The sequence below is a fragment of the Megalobrama amblycephala genome, linkage group LG13, assembly GCF_018812025.1.
Source record: "Megalobrama amblycephala isolate DHTTF-2021 linkage group LG13, ASM1881202v1, whole genome shotgun sequence".
Classification (NCBI taxonomy): domain Eukaryota; kingdom Metazoa; phylum Chordata; class Actinopteri; order Cypriniformes; family Xenocyprididae; genus Megalobrama; species Megalobrama amblycephala.
In genome coordinates, this window is record NC_063056.1 from 16,982,236 (window position 1) to 16,994,705 (window position 12,470).

At 38.7% G+C, this 12,470-nt stretch overlaps 1 long non-coding RNA gene across 1 annotated transcript; it reads left to right on the top strand.

Moving 5' to 3' along the window:
• Nucleotides 1-3,273: 3,273 nt before the first annotated feature.
• LOC125244227 lies at nucleotides 3,274-7,459 on the top strand. Its single transcript, XR_007179257.1, has 3 exons — nucleotides 3,274-3,331; nucleotides 4,568-4,680; nucleotides 7,101-7,459. It is a non-coding gene; the product is annotated as an uncharacterized LOC125244227 (long non-coding RNA).
• The last annotated feature ends 5,011 nt before the right edge of the window (nucleotides 7,460-12,470 follow it).

Consider the following 12,470-nt stretch of genomic DNA (forward strand, 5'->3'; position numbering starts at 1 on the left):
GTTATGTCTAACTTACTCAATTCAATCATGGACAGTGGTTCCACATGATTGAGACAAGTAAAATCCAATAGAATCAACCATGTTAAATTAACTAGAATCAATTGTGTTCATTTAAAATAAAATAAATAAAAAGCAATAAATGAATAAATAAATAATTGTTTTCATATATATTGATTTTTACAATTAATTCTTCTTGTGTTAGAAATCTAGATATGATACTGGATTCATCCTAAATTGCCTTAACCAAAAACATTTTAAAGCCTAAATTGATCATAAGTCCATTGGTGGCAATGATTTTACAATCAACATAGGCTTACAATGCTTTTGGGAAATGCAACCCAGAGCACTACCACAGTGCTTACTTTCTTATTAAAGTAATTTGAAAGTTTGTTAGCAGGTCCTCAACCCAAGCACAAGTGCAACAATTCACCACAATGGTAACCCTAAAACTATTAATTAACAGAAACTTTTAAATACCAACATAATAGAACAGTAAACATTAAAAAGTCTTTCCATTTTCTCATCTTCCTAAAAACTGCTTAAAATAACACTTTATTTCAACATTTACACTCCTAGTTCAGCCCCTTTGCAAAGCATGATGGGAAGTGAAAATCCTGTTTGATTGAGTCCTGGTTGGGTTTACTTGATTGAAACATGTTATTTTAATGTAAAAACATCAAGTTAATTGTTTCAACTTAATTTAACATGAAGCAATTGAATTTGAACCAGAAACCTAATACAATGGTGTTGAATCAAAATAAGTTGTTTAAATAAAGTGAACAGCATCAAAAAATCATTTTTTTCACTATGCACACATAGACTGAACACGTAATACACACGCATGTGTCATCACTGTTTTCACAAATTTGTGTTTTTGTAGTTTACACAGAGACGATAACGGTATTGTTTTCAAAAACTTGCACTTTGAAACCTGTTTGGTTTTCAGGTCCCCAAAATGTTGTTCTTATGTAAATGGATGACCAAAACATATAACAATTGTTACGTTTTTAGTTGCAGATGGTGTCGTGTAAACAGCCCCTTTGTTTTGATCATGGAAGAATTCTGTGGCATTTATACAGCTCATGATTACTATACTAAGGGGCCGTTTGAACTTCCTTCAAAAGGCATTATCTGGTCTTCTGAACAGCAGACAAGATAAAACAAACATTTAATTCACACAAAAATATAAACAGCTTAAATAATACTACTAATATATTATATGTTATTCAATACTTATTTGCATGGTTTAAGCATGTTGCTATGTGGTTGCTAAAGTGTTTATTTATTTATTTATTTTTATATTATTTGCAGAAAGCTTGTTGTTATGTTTCACATTCTTTTGGCAAGTGTGCCAAGTGTCCCCTTTTGGATTTGTTGCATCCAAATAACCTGGCTAACACTTGTTCTTCTCTCCTCCTATGAGGCCCTGTTAGATGTGCAGCTGAAACCATAATTTAAAAATGCACCACAAAACCACCTAGAATGTAATTCAGACAGAATTTACACAAATCAAGACATTCAATCATTTTTTAAGTTTACTAGAACATCAATAAAATATTGATCCAATTGCATAGTCCACACTCTCAACAACTAATCCAAACCACAGTGGCAGTGGAGTCAAACTTTCATACCAAAATCTTAAAATCTCTAATAGCTAAAGTTTGGTGACATCAGCTACTTTTTGTTAATGTCAGTTGCAGTAGCAGGTTTACTATGGAGTAACTGTAAAGACTGATGTCACCTGTCAGCACATGGGGGTTGTCGTCTGGCGCCCCAGTTCTACCCACACAGACACATACTGATAACAAGGCCAGAGCTTCTCAATCAACTTCTCATCCTGTTTTCTTCAACCGCAACTCAGAAGCAACACCCAAGGAGCACGAGGAGGGGACCAATTTGAATAAGATTTATGTAGTATTTTCCAGTCTCTGGGTTTATTATATCATTTTCACTGCAGATCAGGAATACAGCAATATCGAGAAACACAAATTACTTGCAATTTAATCTGCCAAATTTTGAGTTGACATGAGTATTTCTGACAGCTACTGAAAAAGATAGATTTGATTTAATGGCCATTCATACACATTCTTGTCTTTTTTAACTTGGTTTCAAGTTAAAATATTTTAAATAAACATATTTAAAACAAGATTTAACTGAGAAGCAATGCTTGTTTTTAGATTATATCTTTTATACAAGTGTATTTTGTCTTACTGCACTGACTTAAAAAAATCTGCTAATGCAGTAATGTCACACACTGCTCTGACACACACAGGTTGAGGATCTAAACGCAGCTTTATTAGGGTAATTCAGAATCATAGTCCAAAATACAAGCGAAGGGTCAAAACCACGGGGCAAACAATAACAGGGCAGAAAACACAGGCAAAAGGGTAATCCAGACACACACAGACACATAGACAGACAGACAGACAGACAGACAGACAGACAGACACACAGACAGACAGGATAACGCTCAGAAATTAAGTGTAACAACATACAAGACTTTGCAATGAAAGAGTGAATACACAGGGCTTATATAGGCAGAGAACAAGGTAATGAGACACAGGTGGAAGTAATCAGAACATGATTAGTAACATGATTAGCAATGGGTCATGGGAAATGTAGTTCATGGTGAGATAAAGCAGATGGAAGGAGTGCCCTCTGGTGGCTATCATAAGCACTCCGGCTGGCAGGCATGACAATTAAAATGAAATACACTTGTATTAAAGATACATGTGATGAAATGTTTAAAATGTAGAGTTGCTTTATAAGTAATTATTTTTTTCAGATTTTCCGAATTTTAGATATTTTAACAAAAAATACTTGATTTTACACACACACACACACACACACACACACACACACACACACACACACACACACACACACACACACACATATATATATATATATATATTATAGTGTAACATTAGTAATTTTCTCATATATGTTGTACATTAAATTATTAAACATTAATGATATCAGTATGCTAATTATCAATTGATGATAGTTGTCCTAACAGAACAGATCTTAAAGGTGCCCTAGATTATGTTTTTAAAAGATGTAATATAAGTCTAAGGTGTCCCCTGAATGTGTCTGTGAAGTTTCAGATCAAAATACCCCATAGATTTTTTTTAATTAATTTTTTTAACTGCCTATTTTGGGGCGTCATTATAAACGTGCCGATTTTATGCTGCGGCCCCTTTAAATCCGTGGTCCACGCCCACAGAGCTCGCGCTTGCCTTAAACAGTGCCTTTACACAGCTAATATAACCCTCAAAATGGATCTTTACAAAGTGTTCGTCATGCATGCGGCATGTATGCGTCGGATTATGTGAGTATTGTATACTGTTATATTGTTTACTTCTGATTTTGAATGAGTTTGATAGTGCTCCGTGGCTAACGGGTAATGCAACACTGTTGGAGAGATTTATAAAGAATGAAGTTGTGTTTATGCATTATACAGACTGCAAGTGTTTAAAAATGAAAATAGCGACGGCTCTCTTGTCTCCGTGAATACAGTGATAACCGATGGTAACTTTAACCACATTTAACAGTACATTAGCAACATGCTAACGAAATATTTAGAAAGACAGTTTACAAATATCACTAAAAATATCATGTTATCATGGATCATGTCAGTTATTATTGCTCCGTCTGCCATTTTTCGCTATTGTTCTTGCTTGCTTACCTAGTCTGATGATTTGGTTGTGCACATCCAGACGTTAATACTGGCTGCCCTTGTCTAATGCCTTTTATAATGTTGGAAACGTGGGCTGGCATATGCAAATATTGGGGACGTACACCCCGACTGTTACGTAACAGTCGGTGTTATGTTGAGATTCGCCTGTTCTTCGGAGGTCTTTTAAACAAATTAGATTTATATAAAAACGAAGAAACAATGGAGTTTGAGACTCACTGTATGTCATTTCCATGTACTGAACTCTTGTTATTTAACAATGCCAAGATAAATTCAATTTTTCATTCGAGGGCACCTTTAATTCTCAGAAGAACAAAAAAAAAAAAAAAAAAAAAAGATATAATTGTGATTGATTTGATTTATCAGCATATCATGTAATCAATTCAATGAGAAATTATAACTAGTTGACTACTAAAAACTGTAAAAATGGCTAAAAAAAAAAAAACAAGGTTTCGCTTTATTTTGATGGTCCCTTTAACTCATTCTGTTGACTATAAGTAACGTTGCACCAACGTACTAACTCTCATTGTGTTAGTCGAGTATTATTATACTAGTGTGGTTAGGGTAAGAATAAGTTGACGTGTAGTTACTTACAGTTACAAAATGACTTATAGTCAGTAGAATGTCTGTTGGTGGACCATCACAATAAAGAATTATCAGATATTAAGCATAGTGTCTATTAATACTCTAACGAGAGTTAGTTGACGTGTATAGTTGCAAAGTTACTTTTAGCCAATAGAATGTTCAAAAGGGACTGTCAAAATAAAGTGTTACCAAAACAACAACAACAATAACTCATTGTGCAATCTTGCTGTCTCTTAATTGTTAATTTTTTTTATTATTATTGTTTCCTCTCTCCAAACATGGAAGCAATTTCACTATACTGCCAACAAACATGAGATTGCCCTCATTTCACCCCAGTGTGAGTGTTCATCCCTCAGGGAATGAAGCAAAATTCAGCAGAGGAGCCCCAGCTGCTGAAGGTACTGTCACATCTGGATCTGTTCTCACTTGCTCTACCAGTGTACCTGGGACACTGTTCACTGAAAGAAAGTCTGGACCTTCATCCCTTCCAATCAGATTAAAATCTGCCCAAGACAATACTTTGGTTTGTAGACTGAACACTGTGATGTAACTTGTTGGCTCTGGTTTTAATCGAAGGCATTTATTTCCTTTTGGAGGAGTTCAAAGCTTATAATGATTTCTCATACAAGGAACACAGAATTAAATGTAAAGATAAGCTGTACTGCAAGATTTACATAGATTAAGTTTTGATCATGGAAGAGTTCCCTATAGCATTTATACAGCTCATGACTATACTAATAACCATTTACAAAACAAATCTTGCACTGGCAACAGTTTCAAGAGTTTTGTTAAGCATTTGATAGCTCTTTGTTTCTGATGCCAAACTTCCTTCAAAAGGCCTTATCTGTTCTTCTGAACAGCAGACATGATAAAATCAAACATTTAAGTATAGTGATACAATTCACACAAAAAGAAAAGTGTTTTTTACAGATCGCATTTGTGTTTAATTATGATGGGAAATCAATACTTAAAGGGATAGTTCACCCAAAAATGAAAATGTGATGTTTATCTGCTTACCCCCAGAGCATCCAAGATGTAAGTGACTTTGTTTCTTCAGTAGAACACAAATGATGATTTTAACTCCAACCGTTGCAGTCTGTCAGTCGTATAATGCATGTCAATGGGAACTTCATCTATAAGAGTAAAAAAAAAACATGCACAGACAAATCCAAATTAAACCCTGTGGCTCGTGACGACACTTTAATGTGCAGGGCAGTTGGGCATAGTGGTGTTTTAGAGGTAAAAAATTATATAAATACTGTTCGGTTTCTCGCACAAACCGATCGTTTCGTGTCTTAGGACATCAGTGTGTCGTCACGAGCCACAGAGTTTAATTTGGATTTGTCTGTGCATGTTTTTTTGACTCTTATAGACAAAGTTCCCATTGAAACGCATTATACGGCTGACAGACGGCAGCGGTTGGAGTTAAAAATCATCATTTGTGTTCTACTGAAGAAACAAAGTCACCCACATCTTGGATGTCCTAGGGGTAAGCAGATAAACATCAAATTTTCATTTTTGGGTGAACTATCCCTTTAAGTTTGAAATGTAAAAACGGAAACAAATCCTATTTTAAACGTGAGAAATGAATACATCAGTTTGTTGCTGGGCTAGTAAACCAAATTGACTTTACATAGTATCAAAATTGGTTTAATGACATTTATTAGTTAATTTAACAATTGTTAAAGAAGACCATTCCAACCTGAAATTGTCACATGTATTCATTCTCCAGGTCTGATGGATTTTGATCTGATGAAAAGTACAATTTGGACAAAAAAAAACAAACAAAAAAAAAACAAACAAAAAAAGTTATATACATAAAGGATTTTTTTTAAGTTTCTAAAAATGTGCATATGTATATAATGCACATTTTTAGAAAATTAAAAAAATCAATTTATTTTAATGTGACATAGTTACATTACATGTACTTACAGTAATGTCAACTGTTATAGTGTTACAGAAAATTATGCATAATTATAAGCAACTAACACTAAATCAAACCCAGTAGCACTTTATTGAACAGTCCTGTTCCCCATGTACATATTATGTACTTATTATAGTAATTACAATAACTAGGTAATTACTAGGTACTAATCCTGAACCTACCCCTAAACCTAACCTTAACCCATTATATTATCAGTACTTTCTTAGGTAAGTACACTGTAAGTACACATAAGTGCATGTATTGTAAAATAAAGTGCAACCTCAAACTCTAAGCCTAACCTTAACCCTTTAGTAAGTACTAAATTAAGTAGTTAATTAATATTACTCAGTACTTATTTGTGTAATTACTGTAACAACATCACCTTAAAATAAAGTGTAACTATAAATATATTTGCATAATTATAACTGAGCCAATTATCCCATCCCTACTCTAAACCTAACCACTTTTCAGCAATATAAAAACATAATATGCTAATAAATGTAAAGTGGTTACAGTGTACTATTAGAAAGATATTTTAAGCATACACTGTACATTTGAACTGAGACTGAAACATACAATATCAACATTGATAACATTTAAAATAAGCATTTTTATGAATTAACAACTGTAGAGGCAACTTTAAATTGTATGAATCCTTTAAAGTTTGTAGAATATTAAATATATGGAATTGTTATGAAAACATACTGTAAGTTTCAGTGCATATCGTACACTTTATGTACTAATACCTAAAAAAAAAAATGTGATCACCCCGAAAACTAGGATTCATGTGACATGTCAGATCTTTTTTTTTTTTTTTTTTTTTTTTTTTAATGGAACCTACTGGGAACCTCTAACTCTGTATTCCAGTAATCTGATTTTCTCTTTCCACTCCAGGCGTCCTGGAATACATATGGAGTGATGCTTGTAGCATTAATTCATAGTATATGTGCCAACCCTAGATACCTCCTGCAGAGGATAAATGCTCTTTCCCTTTCTACTCCACTTTTTGCCAAGACTAGAGCATGTCCCCAGGCACTGCTGCTTTGACCAACCGCAAACAGTGACAAAAACAAACTCTGTGTGTCTGAATATGTACAAAGACAACCAACTCGTGCACTGCATTATTCTGCTGGAGAGCTTTTCTACTCTTTGTGCAACAGAGCACAGATGGTCAATAAAACAGTGAGAACTGGGTGAAAGGTAACCGGAGCAGTTTTAATTTGCAATTTGACACATTGTGCACACTTTAAAATTTAAATGCCATGTGTGTTATCTAAATTCACACTGATATATCTTCATGTATCAGCGAGCCCTGCTCTTTTTGTCATGCTCTTTTAATTTGGACTTCTTTTCATGAAGTCATGCAATCACCCTTGCTATAAAACTGTACTGTTCACAGATCATATTACAAGTCTGACGAAAAGACCCTCTGCCCACTACGCACATTGTTATCTAAATAACACCTCTATCAGCAGAGGTGGGCTGAACATGACATAATATAGATCATTGTTTTTGGTTTTTGATGCATATTTCTATTTTGACGGGCCATTTTCCATTTTAATGCCACATATGCCAAAATGTGAATGTTTTATTTGTGCTGAGTTTCAGTCTGCTTTAGTAATGATGCAAATAAGGAATTCTGTGTTACAGTTTATCTACTAACTTAGATGCGTCATGGATCGCAGAAGCTGGGGGACGTCCGGGCCTGGACCCGGGTTACTATTGAGGTCTGGTAAGTATGACATACAAAAATACATAGGCCTATATGTATTCACGATTAATCATTTAAAAATTGCAATCTTGATTCAAACACACACGATCTTGATCCTAAATGACAATGATTTAAACCTGCTTTCGTGCTGCTGCCGACCCAGAGAGCACAAATTTTTTCAAGTACACAGTATTGCTATTTCTGTGTTTCAAACATCAAATAATAATGCTAAAAGCAGTGACCAAAATGAGTAAATGAACTTTGAAACTAATGTTACGCTTCAAGTAAAGATTGTATCTATGACATTTTTATGCCAGTAGGTGGTGACCAGTGACTGTTAAAATGTATTTTATGTATCATTGAATGATTCATTCAAGAGATTATTTCAAATGAAACAAACAAAACAAATCTTTACATAATGTACATAATTTTTCTTGACATAAGTCTTGACATAATTTTTTACATAATGAATTCATTTGAATGATTTTTAATAATTTTCATTTATAACATTTTAGACAATTATAAATAGACTTATTATACAGCGCGTATTATAGACGCGCGTAAAAAACAAGCGTTTGAAGCGAAATTGACACGCGTCCGAGGCGAAATCCGCTTCTTGTGGGAGGGGCAAGTGCTAGGCGGTTGTCTGTTTGCAAGATGGCTGATGTTGATCGTGCGTTCATCGAGAGAGCTACCGCTTTGTATTCGCGGGTCGATAAACGTGTACGTGACTCAAAAGTGAAATGTGTATTTACAACTTACCAGATTGCCCAATCTCCTCACCGACACTCTTCCAAGCGAGGTCCTTTTTATTCCTGTCTCTATAGAAGTATGAACTTGTGTCATAAATCTCTGGGTGACTGCTCACTGATAATATCAGTCGTTCCTCCATTTTGAATGAGTGACTCCGGGCGGGCCTGCCGCCACAGCAGCAAGCAGGCTCCTGATTGGTTAACACGGCGCGAATTTACGGCAAAGTTCAAATTTTTCAACTCGGGCGTCAGACGCGAATTCGCGTCAAACGTGTAAATGCACAAAAAGCACCATTCGCGCGTATCGCGCGAAACCCTCAATTCGCGTCATTCGCGCAAACTAGACCTTCCGCGCCGCGCTAAACGCCTCATTCGCGCCGCGAGACCTCCAGACGCGCGTAAACGCGTCTTTGCATTGACTTAAAATTGAAATAATTCGCGCCAGACGCTCTATTCGCGTTTGGTGTGAACACAGCATTAGATTCTCTGCACCTAATAACTGGATACCAATTCACACTTCCAACCAACTCAGACCCTTCTATATTTGATTTGATTTGATTTGATGATAAAATTCTTATAGGACATGCCCAGTTGCAATAATAGAATTCTGATTGCATTTGTTTGCCTCATATTCTCAGAGATTGATGTTGAAGTGTAGGGGTCATAATGTCGTCTTTGTCTAGTTGTCTAGTTGCAAAATCCTAATAAAATTATTCAAGGTAAAAAATAAAAAATAGCAAGAAAATCCCAAAATGCAAATGTGATTGCAGCATGAGTGAGACACACTCCTAGATTCACAAAAAGGGTCTTAGGTGGCATTTATATTTCATGGTTCAAGTAACCCAATTCCGATTTTTTTCTTCCATATGGCACAGAACGTATATGACTCACAAACATGTAAGTAGAGAAAAAGTCCTATATTCTCAGATTGATTTCACGCCTCATTCATAAGTGGAAATAAACCTGATATCTGATACATGCATTTGCATCTGTCATGTAACCAGATAGATCAGATATTCCCATCAATGTGAGTCATACGTGATTGAACAAGCGATGATGATGAATGGTGAATCAGGTGGACACCAACCACAGTGATTACAGCAGTGATGATTACTATATTCGCCCCAGGCTGCAACAAGGGCTCTCTTCTTTTTGTTGTTTTGCTGGCCTTTAAAAGATGGTGCAGAAATGCAAAAGATTGTATTATCATTTCGTCTGCGTTCTTTGCAAATCGTGCCCTTTTTACTTTCTTTTCGGCCTAAGCTTTACCGGGTGAATACGTCTACCTTGGATTGTTTTGCCAAGTGTATAGTGTAAATGCAGATATCGAAGAGATGTAAGCTGGTCTTCAAAAAAACTGGATATAGACAACAAATTGGCCATCAAGACCTGCAGTGTAGTGCAGCCTTAGAGCACTCTGAGCACTAAGAGAATCGTGTTTTCAACATGGTCTCTTGAAAACAGTCATTTGAGATGCAAAAACGTCTCGGGTTACGGATGTAACCCTGGTTCCCTGAGTAAGGGAACGAGACGCTGCGTGAAACGCATTGGGAACCTTCTGCGTGATATCGTCATTGAAGCACTCCTGTATCCAACCAATCGTGTAACGAGACGTCAGAGGCGGGTGACGTCACGGACCAGGAAACTATAAAGCATGCCCGGATGCAGAGAACGCTAGCTTCTGTGGAAAATCTGAAGCAAGCACTCGCAAGCATGCAGGGGTACGGCGAGAGACGCAGCGTCTCGTTCCCTTACTCAGGGAACCAGGGTTACATCCGTAACCCGAGACGTTCCCTTTCGTGGGAACTATCGACGCTGCGTGAAACGCATTGGGAACGCAATCCCAACTGTGCCGTACTTCAAATGCTTGTTATGTTAGCTCGACAGTACGGAGGACCCCGGAGTGGAGCCCACATCAAGGTTATAATATTTGATAAATGTGTGCTGGTTTGACCATCCAGCTGCATCACAAACGTCACTCATAGAGACGCCAGACATCAAAGCTCTTGATGCCGCCATACCCCTTGTGGAATGAGCGCGGACGTTAAAGGGAGAGGACTGTCCGACCGCTTTATATGCAAGTGAGATGGCCTCAACCACCCACTTGCTCATCCTCTGCTTGGACGCCGGTCCACCTTTATTAGGAGAACTGTAACAGACGAACAATTGCTCTGTTTTACGCCACAGGGCAGCTCTGTGGACATAAGCGTCCAAAGCCCTCACTGGGCAAAGCAGATTTAGTTTTTCCTGATCCGAGGATATAAAAGGAGGAGGATGAAAAGCTTGAAGCACAATGGGACCCGGGACATTGGTGGGGACCTTAGGCACATAGCCAGGTCTAGCATGAAGAAATGCTCTCACCATTCCAGGAGCGAACTCCAGATATGAGGGGGCCACTGAAAGGGCCTGAAGATCTCCAATTCTTTTTAGAGAAGTAATAGCAAGTAAAAATATCGTCTTTAAAGTCAGAAACTTTGCAGACACCTCCTCCAGTGGTTCAAAGGGAGCCTCAGCTAACCCACGTAGAACCACTGATAAGTCCCAGACCGGGGTCCTTGTGCGCACTGGAGGCCTCAGCCTCAGTGTACCACGGAGGAAGCGTGACACGAGGGGGTCTCGACCGACCGAGGAATCCCCCCCAACATGATAGGCTGATATAGCCGCAACATAAACCTTCAAGGTTGAATAGGATAAGCCCTCCGAGAATTTTTCTTGGAGAAAAGATAGCACAAAGCTGATAGGAGCACGGACAGGGTCCGTTTCATGTTGTCTACACCAGGTAGAGAATAGATTCCACTTATAAGAGTAAAGCTTCCTCGTGGAGGGAGCCCTGGAGCTAAGTATGGTCTCAACAACCTCAGATGAGAGACCAGCCTCTATGAACCTGTCCCCCTCAGAGGCCAGGCCCATAGTTTCCATAGTTCTAGGCGGGATGTATTATCGCGCCGCCCGCCTGAGATAGAAGATCCCGTCTCAAGGGGAGCTCCATCGGAGCGCCGTCTATCATGGACACCAAGTCCGAGAACCATATGCGGGTCGGCCAGTATGGGGCCACCAGTATCAGGCTGACCCCTTCCTGGCGTACTTTCTCCAGGACTCGTGGGAGCAGAGCGAACGGGGGAAATGCGTACAGACGTAGCCTCGGCCACGTCTGTACCATGGCATCCAGACCCAGGGGTGCTGGATGCGTGAGGGAGTACCAGAGCGGACACTGGGTTGACTCTCCCGAAGCAAACAGGTCTACTTGTGCTTGACCAAAGTTTTTCCAAATGAGATCCACCACTTCTGGATGGAGTCTCCACTCCCCGGGCCTCGGCCCCTGTCTCGACAGGGCGTCTGCCCCCACATTCTGACTCCCGGGGATATAGGCTGCCTTCAACGAAAGCAGCTTCCCCTGAGACCACAGGAGGATCCGACGGGCCAAGTAATTTAGTTGGCGAGACCGTAGACCCCCCTGATGGTTTATATAAGAGACCACTGACATATTGTCTGTGCGGACCAGCACATGATGGTCTCTCAGGTCTGGGAGAAAGTGTTTTAGTGCTAGAAACACCGCCATCATCTCCAGCCGATTTATATGCCAGGAGAGTTGATGGTCCTCCCAAAGACCCTGAGCTGAGCGATCGCTCATGATCGCTCCCCAGCCCGTGAGGGAAGCGTCTGTCGTAAGCATTGCGCGACGACCAGAGGCTCCCAACACGGGACCCTGGGACAGGAACCAGGGGTCTTTCCACACGGCTAGAGCACGAAGGCATCGCCGTGTGACTTTGATCATTCGAAAAGGGTTCCCCCTCGGGGAAA